This window comes from Saimiri boliviensis, chromosome 13 (genome assembly GCF_048565385.1).
Source record: "Saimiri boliviensis isolate mSaiBol1 chromosome 13, mSaiBol1.pri, whole genome shotgun sequence".
Classification (NCBI taxonomy): domain Eukaryota; kingdom Metazoa; phylum Chordata; class Mammalia; order Primates; family Cebidae; genus Saimiri; species Saimiri boliviensis.
Genome location: NC_133461.1, coordinates 6,255,719 through 6,269,024, shown reverse-complemented (window position 1 = coordinate 6,269,024; position 13,306 = coordinate 6,255,719). Strand labels below are relative to the sequence as shown.

General features: G+C 39.3%; 1 pseudogene; it reads left to right on the top strand.

The window, feature by feature from the left end:
* The first annotated feature begins 9,515 nt into the window (after nt 1-9,515).
* Nucleotides 9,516-11,888, top strand: LOC101029121 (septin-7 pseudogene; annotated as a pseudogene).
* Nucleotides 11,889-13,306: the final 1,418 nt, after the last annotated feature.

The window sequence follows — 13,306 nt, the reverse complement described above, 5'->3', positions numbered from 1 at the left end:
AGCTAAATGGAAAAGTCGTTGATTTAAGAAACTGAGCATAGAGAGGTTGATACTTTTGCACCAATCCCTGGGAAAATTAAGAAATAATTTCTTTTAAGAAAGGCTTTGGTAAACTGCGTTAGAGAGTTAAACTGTGAAAATCTACCAAGCATTTTTATACCGTTTGGTCAGAAGTTGTCCTCACATGCAGCCAGATGTCTATCTGGATGTAGAAACCCAGTTGCTGGGAGCTCTGAAGTCGACTTCACACCCTGCCTGAGATAAATGCCAATGGATTACTTGAATGCCAGAGATGGGTTTCCTTCCATTGTTCCCACCTTCCCTGTGTTATTTTTAAATAATAATGAACCAAGATGACTAATGCATAGCTTTTCAGGAAGGGAACGAACCTAAGTGGCATTAATGTATGGTTTGTAGACTCAACTTTTGAGAAAAATCAGCCCACTCTGCTTCTGTGCCTCTTTTTTTTTTTTTTTTTTTTTTTTTTGAGACGGAGTTTCCCTCTTGTTACCCAAGCTGGAGTGCAATGGCGCGATCTCGGCTCACCGCAACCTCCGCCTCCTGGGTTCAGGCAATTCTCCTGTCTCTGCTTCCTGAGTAGCTGGGATTACAGGCACGCGCCACCATGCCCAGCTAATTTTTTGTATTTTTAGTAGAGACGGGGTTTCACCATGTTGACCAGGATGGTCTCGATCTCTCGACCTCGTGATCCACCCGCCTCGGCCTCCCAAAGTGCTGGGATTACAGGCTTGAGCCACCGCGCCCGGCCTCTGTGCCTCTTTAGAAGACTTTCTTTCCACCTCTGTCTTCAAGTCCTTCCTTGAAGGACCCCACCATGTCTGGCCATCAGCAGGGACAGATGAGAGAGACACACGCCACTTTCTTTTTAATTTTTATTTGGTTTTAAGAAAGTCTTTAAATGAGGGATATCCCAGTATTCACTCTCCATATTTCTTTAGCCCCATCTAAGAATATCTGCTTCTTGTTCCTCTGTCTTACCTTTAAACATGCTTTTGAACTATTCACATGAGCACATTTTGCCACCTGTCCATGTCTTTGCTACCTGTGGCCGAGGTTGCTATGAGTTCAACAAAACCTGTTTCCTTTTCACCTGGGCTGATAATACTTCTTGAACTTTGTAGTTAGATGTAGCCATTAGTCTTTGCTAATCAAACACAGGTCACTTCCATATCTGTCTTATATGAACCTACCAAAGACATCTTCCATCCTCCATATTTTTATGAACAGAGGACCCAGCAGGGAACCTCTGAGGTCCTAAGGGTGGCAGAGCCATGAGATGCAGGAGCCTTGTGTTCTGAAGCACTGCCCAGATGGCCACTAGCGGAACAATCACACTGCACAGTTGTGTACATCCAGCCCTGCAGTAATTGGGAAGAAAGTCCGCATTCTTGCTGAGCCTCTACTCTAGAGGAAGTGAATGAAAGAGTTCTGATGTGTTGATTACTGTTGGACATTGGTGAGAATCCAAAAAAGATACGCGCACCTGCGATGGTTGGCTGGCTTTCCAGCAGAGATCAGGGGAAACAGCCACACATGGAAAAGGGTTAGGACATACACTGGGCTTGCGCTGCAAGGGCCCAGTAAAATTCTTTGGCGAAACAAAAGATCTCAGCAGAGGTCAGATTAGAGGTGTCCCCACAGTCTATTATTTTAAATAAAGCTCTCATGACACTGAGTCATGGGGCCAAAAAAGCCACAGAACCAATCGGGCTTGGTGATTATGTGTAGAAACAAATGCTGGGTATGGTTATCAAAGCATGGAGAATTAACTAGAAGAAAATCCATGAGATACCTACTGAATTTTGAGGAAAGTTTACGGACCAAGAAACTGTAAATTCAGTTCTTACTCTTTTTGCCTTTTGGTGCTTAAAACAAGTTTTAGGTCCCCAAACTCACCTGAGCAGAAGGCACCAGTACTGCCGGGCTGCTGCAAAAGTAATTACTTTTAACGGCAAAGACTGCAATTACTTTTGCACCAACCTAATATCTATACAATCTTAGCAAGAACATACCATCCTCACTTAGACGTGGCCATGGCGAATAAGAAATGGAGGGTGTAAAACAAGAGAGAGGGAGAGCTCTTCCCCAACCCAGAGAGCAGAGTCAGGGCCTTAACAAGTCATCTTGCTCCTGTGCAGGACAGGGGCTGCGTAACACCTGTTTGGAGGATTGCAGAATGGCTGGAGACTAGGGCTTCTCTGTGCATTCTATTTTTCCTTCTCGGAATAAAAGTTTTACCATCTTATATATATACCAATATTCAGGGGTGTGAAAGAAAGACCCACACTTCATCAGAAGATCCCAGCTTTGGCCCTCAATGCTGTGGGTGGGATCTGAAGCTGTGTACACTGGGGAAGCGCGAGTGTATCCTATTGAGGTCAGAAGACTGGAGTGTGTGCTCTTGCTAAAAGAGTAGACCATGGCCAACACCTATCATTTTCTTTCTCCCACTGAGCATACAACTTGCCTGCGTGTCCCAGTCCCTTACAGGCAGGTATAGCCATGTAATAGTTCTAGTCAGAGACTATAGGCAGAAGTACTGGTTTCTTCTTTTAGGACTGACCCATAAAATCCTCCCACAGTGATCTTCCTCTTTCTCTCCCTTTTTCTCATCTGCATCCAGTGCATCAGAGCCAACAGAGTACCCCAGAGCTTAATGAGCCACAGATATAAGGTGCTTGGGTCCCTGAATCACCACGTGAAAGGCTACTTGCCGAATACCCATATTGTCATGTTACATGAAAAAGAAATAAGCTTCTATATTAATCCGCTCTGATTTGGGGATATTTTACTGTAACAGTTGGACTACTCTAGCTAATAAAACCCTCTTTAGCAAATATAACAAAGGTAATTCGAAAAAACTTTCTGCAGTTGAATTATACTCTAACATTTTATAATTACAAAATATCTGGGTGTTCTCAGGAATTTGGAAGCCAATAGAGGGACAGTTTGGGCCCTCAGAGCTTTTCCAAAGGTCTGTAATTTGTGGAAAAAAAAATGCGTAAGCACCCATTCCATGAAAGACATTGTCTGGTAGTCACAGAATAGAAGAGGGAGAGAAGGTCCCTATCCTCAAGGTACCCACAATCTAGTAAAATCCACCTTATTTTCACTTAGAGAACTAAATTTATTATGCAGGTATTTTTACTTTAAAAATCCCTATCATAATAGCAGAGGAGGATACAAGGTTAAGCAAACTTCTTTTCCAAATACATGAGCAACTTGCAAACTAAACTTGCTGAAATTTCAAACCCTTTCACATTCTCTCAATACCATCTGCAAAGTAGACAATACATGGTCAAAGGACAAACACCAGAAAGAAGAGAAAGAGAGTCTATATGAGAAAATTATCATCTCAGTAAATAACATTGACTTCCTTTCCAGCTGAGCCTTCCCAGGATATTAGTAAATCTTATAGTCATGTGATTACAAAACTCTAGAATTGCATAGAATTTTAAGGACGATGTAAAAGGACTAAGTGAATAGAACAAGTCTGCCAGGCTAAAAAATGACACAGATAAGATTAAAAGCCAAGCTAATTCCAAAGTTTGCATTTCTATTAGAATGCTTGTAATACTATCATCTCTTTGAGCTAATGAAACTATTAGCAATTTTCATACCATCTTGCGCAATTATCATCAAGAAAACCAGTTCTTATGTCCTACTCTCCTTAGGGAAATCATGGACCTGTATTCTGTATGCATGCAGAAAATCCTAATCTTTTTTATTCCAGTGCCTTCCTTCAGAGTAAATAAAGACTCTGATGTCAGCTGCTTAGTCTACATTTTAATCAATCCAGAGATTTCCCCATGCCCTGATTGCAAATACTGTACTTCAGCTCACTGCACATTTGAACATCATATTCCATTTTATATTCTGCTACAGATTTTCTTCCATGACGTTAAAGTCCTAGTCCAAGTATTTTTGAATAGAAAAGAGCAAAGAAATGTTTTACGCAGAAGCATTAACCTGGGACCACAAATAATGTTTGTGCTGAAGCCAGTGGGGATGTAAGAATATCAGCTGTCCTCTTATAGAAAGAATAAGAAATAGTTAAATGCAAAGGGATAGAAAGCCTAGCAGGGATTGGGTTGGGGTGGGGATTTTTTACACGTGGGCATTTCACTTGCAGGTGAAATGCTTTCACTTATTGTCCATCAGAAGAATGAGGAATGCTTTTATACTGAGAAGGAAATCTGGAACAAAGGCAGAAAAGTTGCCTTAAAGCCGTGTTAAACATGGCTGTTTGAATTTTTAGGGTGTAAACACACAGAGAAATATATAGAGTTGTTAGTGTCCTTAACTTTTTAAGCTAATATTGTATACAACAAAGACAAAAACAGCCCACATCTTGTTTTACTTTCTTCTGCATCCAAGCCACAGAAGGAAACCAAGCAGGGAACACAGCCTGCAGGACCTCAGGAGCTGCGCCTGCAGTCAGGGCAAATGTGTGACTCTGGGAGTCCAACCTGCCTGTCTGACCCCAGGCCTCAGCTTTTCCCTACAAACCGAGAGGCCTAGGATTGATGCTTATGGTCAGGGTTCGTTTCAGTTCTAATGTTCTGTGAATCACTACCAATTTATTCTTTCCAAATTCAGAAAGACTCTTGCTCCAGTTCAGGAATTGAACATTTTAGTTACTTCTTATTAATTTTTTGGAACATACCTTCAATGGCTATTCTAAACTGTTTTGTTTTCTCTTGTTTTAACGGCATACTCCTTCTTCCTGGGATCTAAAACTGTCTTGATTACTAATTAATTTGGCTTCCGGTCAGTTATAAATGAGAAGGCTGCTTTTGTTTGATCCTTGGAATTGGGGTCAAGCTGGGTCGGCAGAGTCAACATTCCCCATGCCCTTCCCGGCTCCACCTCATCCCTCACTCCCCATCACTTGCACCTGTTTGCTGTCTATCGTGTTCTACATCTTTGCCTTGGATAATTCTCACCCTGGCCCCCAACTCTCCAACTTCTGGCTCCCCATCCCACCTCCCACATACATTTATTCACCTCAGCCCACTAACCACAGCCCCTCCATCCACCCACCCCTATTCCATTGCTGACATAAAAATGAAACCTAAAATCTAAACAACTTTCCTTTCCAAACCTGTGCCAATCTCTCCTCCCACCGTCTTCTAACCTGAACCAACACAATTTTCCCACGATAGCACGACCTTCCTCACAACCCTTTCCAATATAAGTTCCTCTGCAATGTCCCAAGCCCATGACCTAAGGAAGGAGTCCAAAGCACTCCTTACTTTTCACTGCTATTTCCAGATTATGATTCTACCACCATCACTCTACCAAACAATTATAGTTGAAAGTCAACACCATCCGGTTCAACACTCCAGTGTGCACCCCCACATTTCACAATCGCACTGTCGTCAGCTACCTGTCATTCAAGATTCTGCACTGCAGATGTCTGTAGGGGCAGAGAGAGGAAGCTTCCCTTCTGGCCTCTGAAGGGTCCCTGAAATAAACTCCTAAGAGACAGATCAACAGGAGAAAAATGTATACAAATATCTTAATACTCATGGGGGCATCACATAAAAGATAAGAAATAGCCAACAACTCAATTTGGAAGCTTATATAACCTTTTTCATAGAGGAGAGGGAAATGGAGGCAACCTAGGGAGAGTAAATGGTCTAAATTTTTTTAAACCAAAAGGGGTCCTCAAAAGAATAGGTACTACCCTCTCTGGTTGAGAAGTCAATTTCCAGTCCTTTATAAGTCAGACTATGATTCTTCATGCATGCAACTCTTCCTCAATAAAGATGCACATGGAGTGTTTTCAGGACAATTGGCTTCCTTCTAAAGAATCTACCTTTAATCAGATGAAGGAAATCCAGAAAAAGCCCCTCTGTGTACTTGCTGGTTTCCAAATGCCTTCAGTTTGAAGTAATCAACAAATGTAATGTCATTTGAGACACTATTTTCTGGATTCCTTCACGCTCATAGTTAACTTCTCATAAGATTCGCAAAGGACATTTGTGGAAAACTCCAAGCAAGGGTCTCGAATGAAAGGACCTGATAATCTGTGTTTTCAACTATTACTGATGTGATTCTTATGATAAAGTAAGAAATATTGTTACTGCCTTTTGTAATAGCCTTAAAAACATACAGGTTAGCTGCTACATATTAGCTATTCAGCCTATAGCAAGTTCTATACAAATGTTCTAAACTCCTTAATAATTAAAATGGGGGAAAAAACTAAAATCTTTTTTTAAAACACACTGGGTGTGGTGGTATGTGCCTGTAATCCCAGCTGCTTGGGAGGCTGAGGTAGGAGAATTTCTTGAGTCCAGGAGTTCTAAGCTGTAGTGAGCTATGTGGCTGAGCTGTCTGCACTATTTAGCATTAACACAGTGATTTCCCAGCAGTGGGGCACCAGTAGGCTGCCTAAGGAGGGATGAACTGTTTGAGGATGAAAATGGAGCAAATCAAGACTCCTGTGCTGATCAGCAGTGAGATCATGCATGTGACTACCACTACTGCACTCCAGCCTGGGCAGCAGAGAGAGACTCCATCTCCTAAAAATAAATATAATAAATAAATATTAGTGTCCCCATCAGTCTAATATGAGAATTTATATTTTACAAATTGTTCGTCATGATGCCTGATAACTAATCATGACCACTGCTCCCATCCCCCAACTGCTAGTCATTATCACCTGTTCAGGAAGATCTCAACAAAGGCCTCAGAAGCCATGGTGATTCCCACCTCACAGCCTGGTCTTTGGCCTTTTCGACTCTAAAGAGTCAAACTTCCAGTCCCTTTTAGTTTCAGAGGACCAACTTTGACCTTTTCGAGGCAGACACTAAAGATTCAAGAAAGACAATTGTTAACAGGCAATCAAATTCAGTACTGAAAAGGACATAGTTTATAGTCAGCAGACCTGGATTTGAAATACTGGCTTTGCCAAGTAAAGCCAGTTGCTTTAGACAAACGTTAGGTTTTTATGTCCCAGTTTCCTCAACTGTATGATGGCGGTTTATAAAAATGTGCTTCAGTAAGTTGTAAGAATTAAGTCAGATATTTATACACAGTATGTATCAGGCATTAAGAAGATGGCAGCTAGGATATTGCTGATGGATTTAGTGACACAGCAGTGTTGGGGAAACATAATTACAAGGAAAATGTCCTCTCAAACCAAAAACCCTCTCAACAAAGGTGGAAAGAAAGAAAATAACTTCATCATTTAATCAGCATCTAACTAGAATGCAATGTACATCCTAGGCAATTTTCTAAGAGACTGCAATGACAGAAGAAAATTTCACCCCTTTATGTAACTAAGCAGACAGAACCCATTCCACACATGCTCTCAAGATAAGCAGTAACTAGTCTTCAAGTAAGAAAACTAGACAGCACTTACCACAAACAGCTCATCCTAGATTCAATTGGGATGAATCTACTTGAGATGATCCTGTGAGCTAACTGCTTACTGCCAAGGGGAAAACAAATCTCGTATCTTTATAAGAGGAGGAAGTTTTGGAGCAAGGCACACCCCCCCACCCCAAGTGAAGATTCCACCCTCCCAAAGACACTGGGAGACAAAGGCTATCTTCCTTCAGGATCATATTACAAAGGGATGCTCCCCACTCCCCTGAGAAAAATATTCCCAGGCCCTAAAACTGGCAAAAGGCTTGTTTAGTCTTTTAAAAGATTTACATGAATTTCCAAGAGACATAAAAAGAATGCAGAGGTTTTCTAAAGTCAATGGTCTAACACAAAGGAGGAGCTAAGTCTCTTCCTTTATTTTCAACAAGGAAGAATTAAGTCTCCTATTTTAAAATTTGTATTTGCCCATACAATAGGTCAGCTGCAAAAAGAAGACTTCTAAGAGGAAAGGAGAGACAAACTCAGAAAAACAGCAGGTGTGTTGGTCCCTCACCAGTCTCATGGCCTGAAACACGTCAGCACATCAAAGTTAAAACAGGTGGAGGGAGTATCTGCAGGAAATTAAGAGAATAGGAATTAAGAAAAATGAAAATTGTTCGTAGAATTGCGGTAGAGAAAAAAGTGTTCAGTAATAGCTGGTACTCAGGTCCTTGTTCCAAGCATCAGGCCATGCTGCTGATGCCATGGTAGACAAGAGTAACGCAGTTGCTTTCTCATGACAGTGAGAAGTCTGAGGGGAAAAACATCACAGAGAAACAACTATCTGCTGGGTAACCATTTGACCAAGCTGCCTCTGCTGCTTTGAACAAGGTATAGACCAAGCATATCCAACCTGTGGCCCAGGACGGCTTTGAATGCAGCCCAAAACAAATTTGTAAATTTTCTTAAAACATTATGAGATTTTTTTTGTGCAATTTTTAAAAAGCTAATCAGCTTATCATTAGTGTTAGTGCCTTTTATGTGTGGCCCAAGACAATTCTTCTTCCAGTGTGGCCCAGGGAGGCCAAAAGTTTGGACACCCCTAGTATAGACATTAATGATGGATTGCACAAAAGATTGAGGTTGGATTAGATCTTGCAAACCTATAGAAGGATACAAAAACAACTAAGTTTTTTGTATTTTTAGAGATTCTTTTTTCCCCACTATAAAATCTGATGCCACAGAGAAAGCATAAAGATAAAAAACATCAAAAACCCACTATGACTGGATATTGAACCTAATTCATTTTCCTACTACCAGCCATAAATATGTTTCTTATCCTCTCATGAATGATTCAGTAATATGCTACTTAGGTAGCAGAAATTAGATGGAATCTTCCATGGTATTTCTACAAGACAATTAACGTTTGAATCATCACCCTTGGTCAAGGTTGGCTTTCCTTCATCGTCTTCGTTTAAAAAATTCATGTCAATCGATTAAACTATGGTTACTATTCAAGGCCATTTAAATTAATTGTAAAACTATAGGGCCACGGTCACCTGCCTTCTTGGATAACTGAATATTTGACTTTGTTATTCTAATCTGTTGTGTTTGCAAGAGATTCCAAAATGCCCACAAGCCTTACTAGTTTCTAGATTATTATTCCTTCAATCATGACAAGATTGAATTATTGGCTTGTTCCACTTTGTTCCTTTCTAGCATCTGGTGAAAAAAATCAGAAAGTAATAAATAAAAGAAGAGCTTGAAGAGCTTAAGACATTTCCCTAGTATGCCAAACTCTAGGTGTTGACTCAGTCTTCAAATCCAGAATTTGAGCCCTAACTATTACCTGAAGGGGCGGGACAGACAGAGAAGACACTATGGAACTACACCCCAATCCCTTGGCAAGAGCCACAGTGATGTTATCCCCCATTAAAGATCCCTGGTGTGCATCACCCTCCCTTCTGGTTGAGGAAAAGACAGAGCTTCACTTCTATGTCCTTGCTTTTGCTTTTGGTTCCTAAAGTTTCATTGACAAATGTGTTGTTTAAAAACTTTCTCCTCCCACCCCAATAACTGACCGTTACTGAAAACATGCTCATTTTCTCTTCATTACATTTCCCAAAGTATACTCTTCAAAATAAGCACTTTGTATTTAAAAAGACACAATTTTGGCCGCGCCTGGGCTGGTGTCGCAGGGGGGGAGGGGATGTCGGTCAGTGCGAGATCCGCTGCTGCTGAGGAGAGGAGCGTCAACAGTAGCACCATGGCTAAGAACCTTGAAGGCTATGTGGGATTTGCCAATCTCCCAAATCAAGTATACAGAAAATCAGTGAAGAGAGGTTTTGAATTCAGCTTATGGTAGTGGGTGAATCTGGATTGGGAAAGTCGACATTAATCAACTCATTGTTCCTCACAGATTTGTATTCTCCAGAGTATCCAGGTCCTTCTCATAGAATTAAAAAGACTGTACAGGTGGAACAATCCAAAGTTTTAATCAAAGAAGGTGGTGTTCAGTTGCTGCTCACAATAGTTGATACCCCAGGATTTGGAGATGCAGTGGATAATAGTAATTGCTGGCAGCCTGTTATCGACAACATTGATAGTAAATTTGAGGACTACCTAAATGCAGAATCTCGAGTGAACAGAGGCCAGATGCCTGATAATAGAGTGCAGTGTTGTTTATACTTCATTGCTCCTTCAGGACATGGACTTAAACCATTGGATATTGAGTTTATGAAGCGTTTGCATGAAAAAGTGAATATCATCCCACTTATTGCCAAAGCAGACACACTCACACCAGAGGAATGCCAACAGTTTAAAAAACAGATAATGAAAGAAATCCAAGAACATAAAATTAAAATATATGAATTTCCAGAAACAGATGATGAAGAAGAAAATAAACTTGTTAAAAAGATAAAGGACCGTTTACCTCTTGCTGTGGTAGGTAGTAATACTATCATTGAAGTTAATGGCAAAAGGGTCAGAGGAAGGCAGTATCCTTGGGGTGTTGCTGAAGTTGAAAATGGTGAACATTGTGATTTTACAATTTTAAGAAATATGTTGATAAGAACACATATGCAGGACTTGAAAGATGTTACTAATAATGTTCACTATGAGAACTACAGAAGCAGAAAACTGGCAGCTGTTACTTATAATGGAGTTGATAACAACAAGAATAAGGGGCAGCTGACTAAGAGCCCTCTGGCACAAATGGAAGAAGAAAGAAGGGAGCATGTAGCTAAAATGAAGAAGATGGAGATGGAGATGGAGCAGGTATTTGAGATGAAGGTCAAAGAAAAAGTTCAAAAACTGAAGGACTCTGAAGCTGAGCTCCAGCGGCGCCATGAGCAAATGAAAAAGAATTTGGAAGCACAGCACAAAGAATTAGAGGAAAAACGTCGTCAGTTTGAGGATGAGAAAGCAAACTGGGAAGCTCAACAGCGTATTTTAGAACAACAGAACTCTTCAAGAACCTTGGAAAAGAACAAGAAGAAAGGGAAGATCTTTTAAACTCTCTATTGACCACCAGTTACGTATTAGTTGCCAGTATGCCAGCTTGGACATCAGTGTTTGTTGGATCCGTTTGACCAATTTGCACCAGTTTTATCCATAATGATGGATTTAACAGCATGACAAAAATTATTATTTTTTGTTATTGTTCTTGATGGAGATTAAGATGCCTTGAATTGTCTGGGGTGTTGTGTACTTAGAAAGTAACAGCTCTAAGTACCTTTCCTACATTTTCTTTTTCTTTTTTTATTAAACAGATATCTTCAGTTTAATGCAAGAGAACATTTTACTGTTGTACAATCATGTTCTGGTGGTTTGATTGTTTACAGGATATTCCAAAATAAAAGGACCCTGGAAGGTTTTCATTGAGGATGAATTGCCATAATATGATGCAAACTATGCTTCTCTATGATAATTATAATGCAAAGGTTCCATTCAGTGCAGCATATACAATAATGTAATTTAGTCTAACACAGTTGACCCTATTTTTTCACACTTCCATTGTTTAAAAATACACATGGAAAAAAAAAAACCCCTATATGCTTACAGTGCACCAAGAGCTTTTTTATAACAACCTCTTTTTGTTTGTTTGTTTTGGATTCTTTAAATATATATTATTCTCATTTAGTGCCCTCTTTAGCCAGAATCTCATTACTGCTTCATTTTTGTAATAAACATTTAATTTAGATATTTTCCATATATTGGCCCTGCTAAAATAGAATATAGCATCTTTCATATGGTAGGAACCAACAAGGAAACTTTCCTTTAACTCCCTTTTTACACTTTATGGTAAGTAGCAGGGGGACAAAATGCATTTATAGATCATTTCTAGGCAAAATTGTGAAGCTAATGACCAATCTGTTTCTACCTATATGCAGTCTCTTTATTTTACTAGAAATGGGAATCATGGCCTCTTGAAGAGAAAAAAGTCACCATTTTGCATTTAGCTGTATTCATATATTGCATTTCTGTATTTTTTGTTTGTATTGTAAAAAATTCACATAATAAATGATGTTGTGATGTAAAAAAAAAAGACACAATTTTGAAATTACAGTACGTTAGTACAAACGCTAAATCAGAATTCAATGTTTTAACCTGTTTTAACATTAACTCCTTATTTGATCTTGAGTAATTTTACTTAAGTAAATTTATTGACTTCTAAGGTTTCTGTCAATCCTATACTAGATTTTAAGTTTTGACTTCTGAAGCTGAAAGTTCTGTAAGGGCTGACTGCTTCTTTTTATAATATAATATTTTATTATAGATTATATTTGTATTTAATCATTTGTCCTTTCGATTACCTCAACTTGCACATAGGAAATGCGCAGTCTACATTTCTGAATGAGGTAAGGCAGGCTAGCTGCAGAGATCAATTGAGTGAATGGGTTTGAGATCACTTTGAACATCATAAATTGATTTATACGTATTAGGTCTTATTCTGAAGAGCATCACTGTGACATTTCAGGAGAGGACATTACCTTGGAACTAGCAGACAGATCAGCACACCAAAATGTCTAAGGGGTACATCGTTATAAAAGAGAATCTATTTCTGCACACTGATGCACTTGTTAAAATGTGTTCACAAAGACAATTAAAATGGAAGATATGTGAAATGATTTTCTCTGGTTCAAAAGTTATGCTAACTTTCCATTCTCAAAGGTCAAATGAATCAAGATGCTGTGTGCCAGCACATTCTCATTAGTATGCACTCGAAGTCTAAGCACTATTAGTAGCATTTGGGCACAGATTGCTCACTGATCACTTTCAACAAGCCACATGTTGGGAATGTGAGCTTCTCTATTTTTTTACAATTCCTTTTATCTTTGGGAGAGTGGCATCTCATCCAGTATTTTAAGAACAATTCTTTTACATACTTGCCTCCGAAATTAGATTCCCATAATCCTATTTCTTCTTTGCTATTGAATTGCTACTTACTTGTCTAGATGAAAAATTCACATAACTAAGATGTTTGCCAAAAAAAGAGCTCTAATTTCTAATAATTAGAAAACAGAAATAGAATTATTAGTGCCAGAATAAAAAATGCAACCTGACTTTATAATAGAGTTTGCTCGTCCTATGCATTTTAAAGGGATTTAACAATGGTGCTCCAATTTGTAGCCTAGTCCATAACTACTCTAAGATTTTTCATGCAGAACAGATGGTGAGAAAGCATTCCTTTGACTTGGTTTACCACTGTCCAATGCCTTGTTATAATTTCACACATGGTGGATGCTCAAGAAATATATGAAGAGCATAAGAATGCTTTCTGCATTCACTTCAAACACATGCTGGGACATGCAACAAAATCATGAGTCTCTGAAAGCTACAGCCAGACTCATATTTTAGATACAATCTTACAGAATGAGTGATGTAGCAATCTGTAAATAGAAAAATGGGCATGTGATGTAAAAGATCAGGATAAATACAGTTTTAAAAAATTTGTTCCTGTACTCACAGA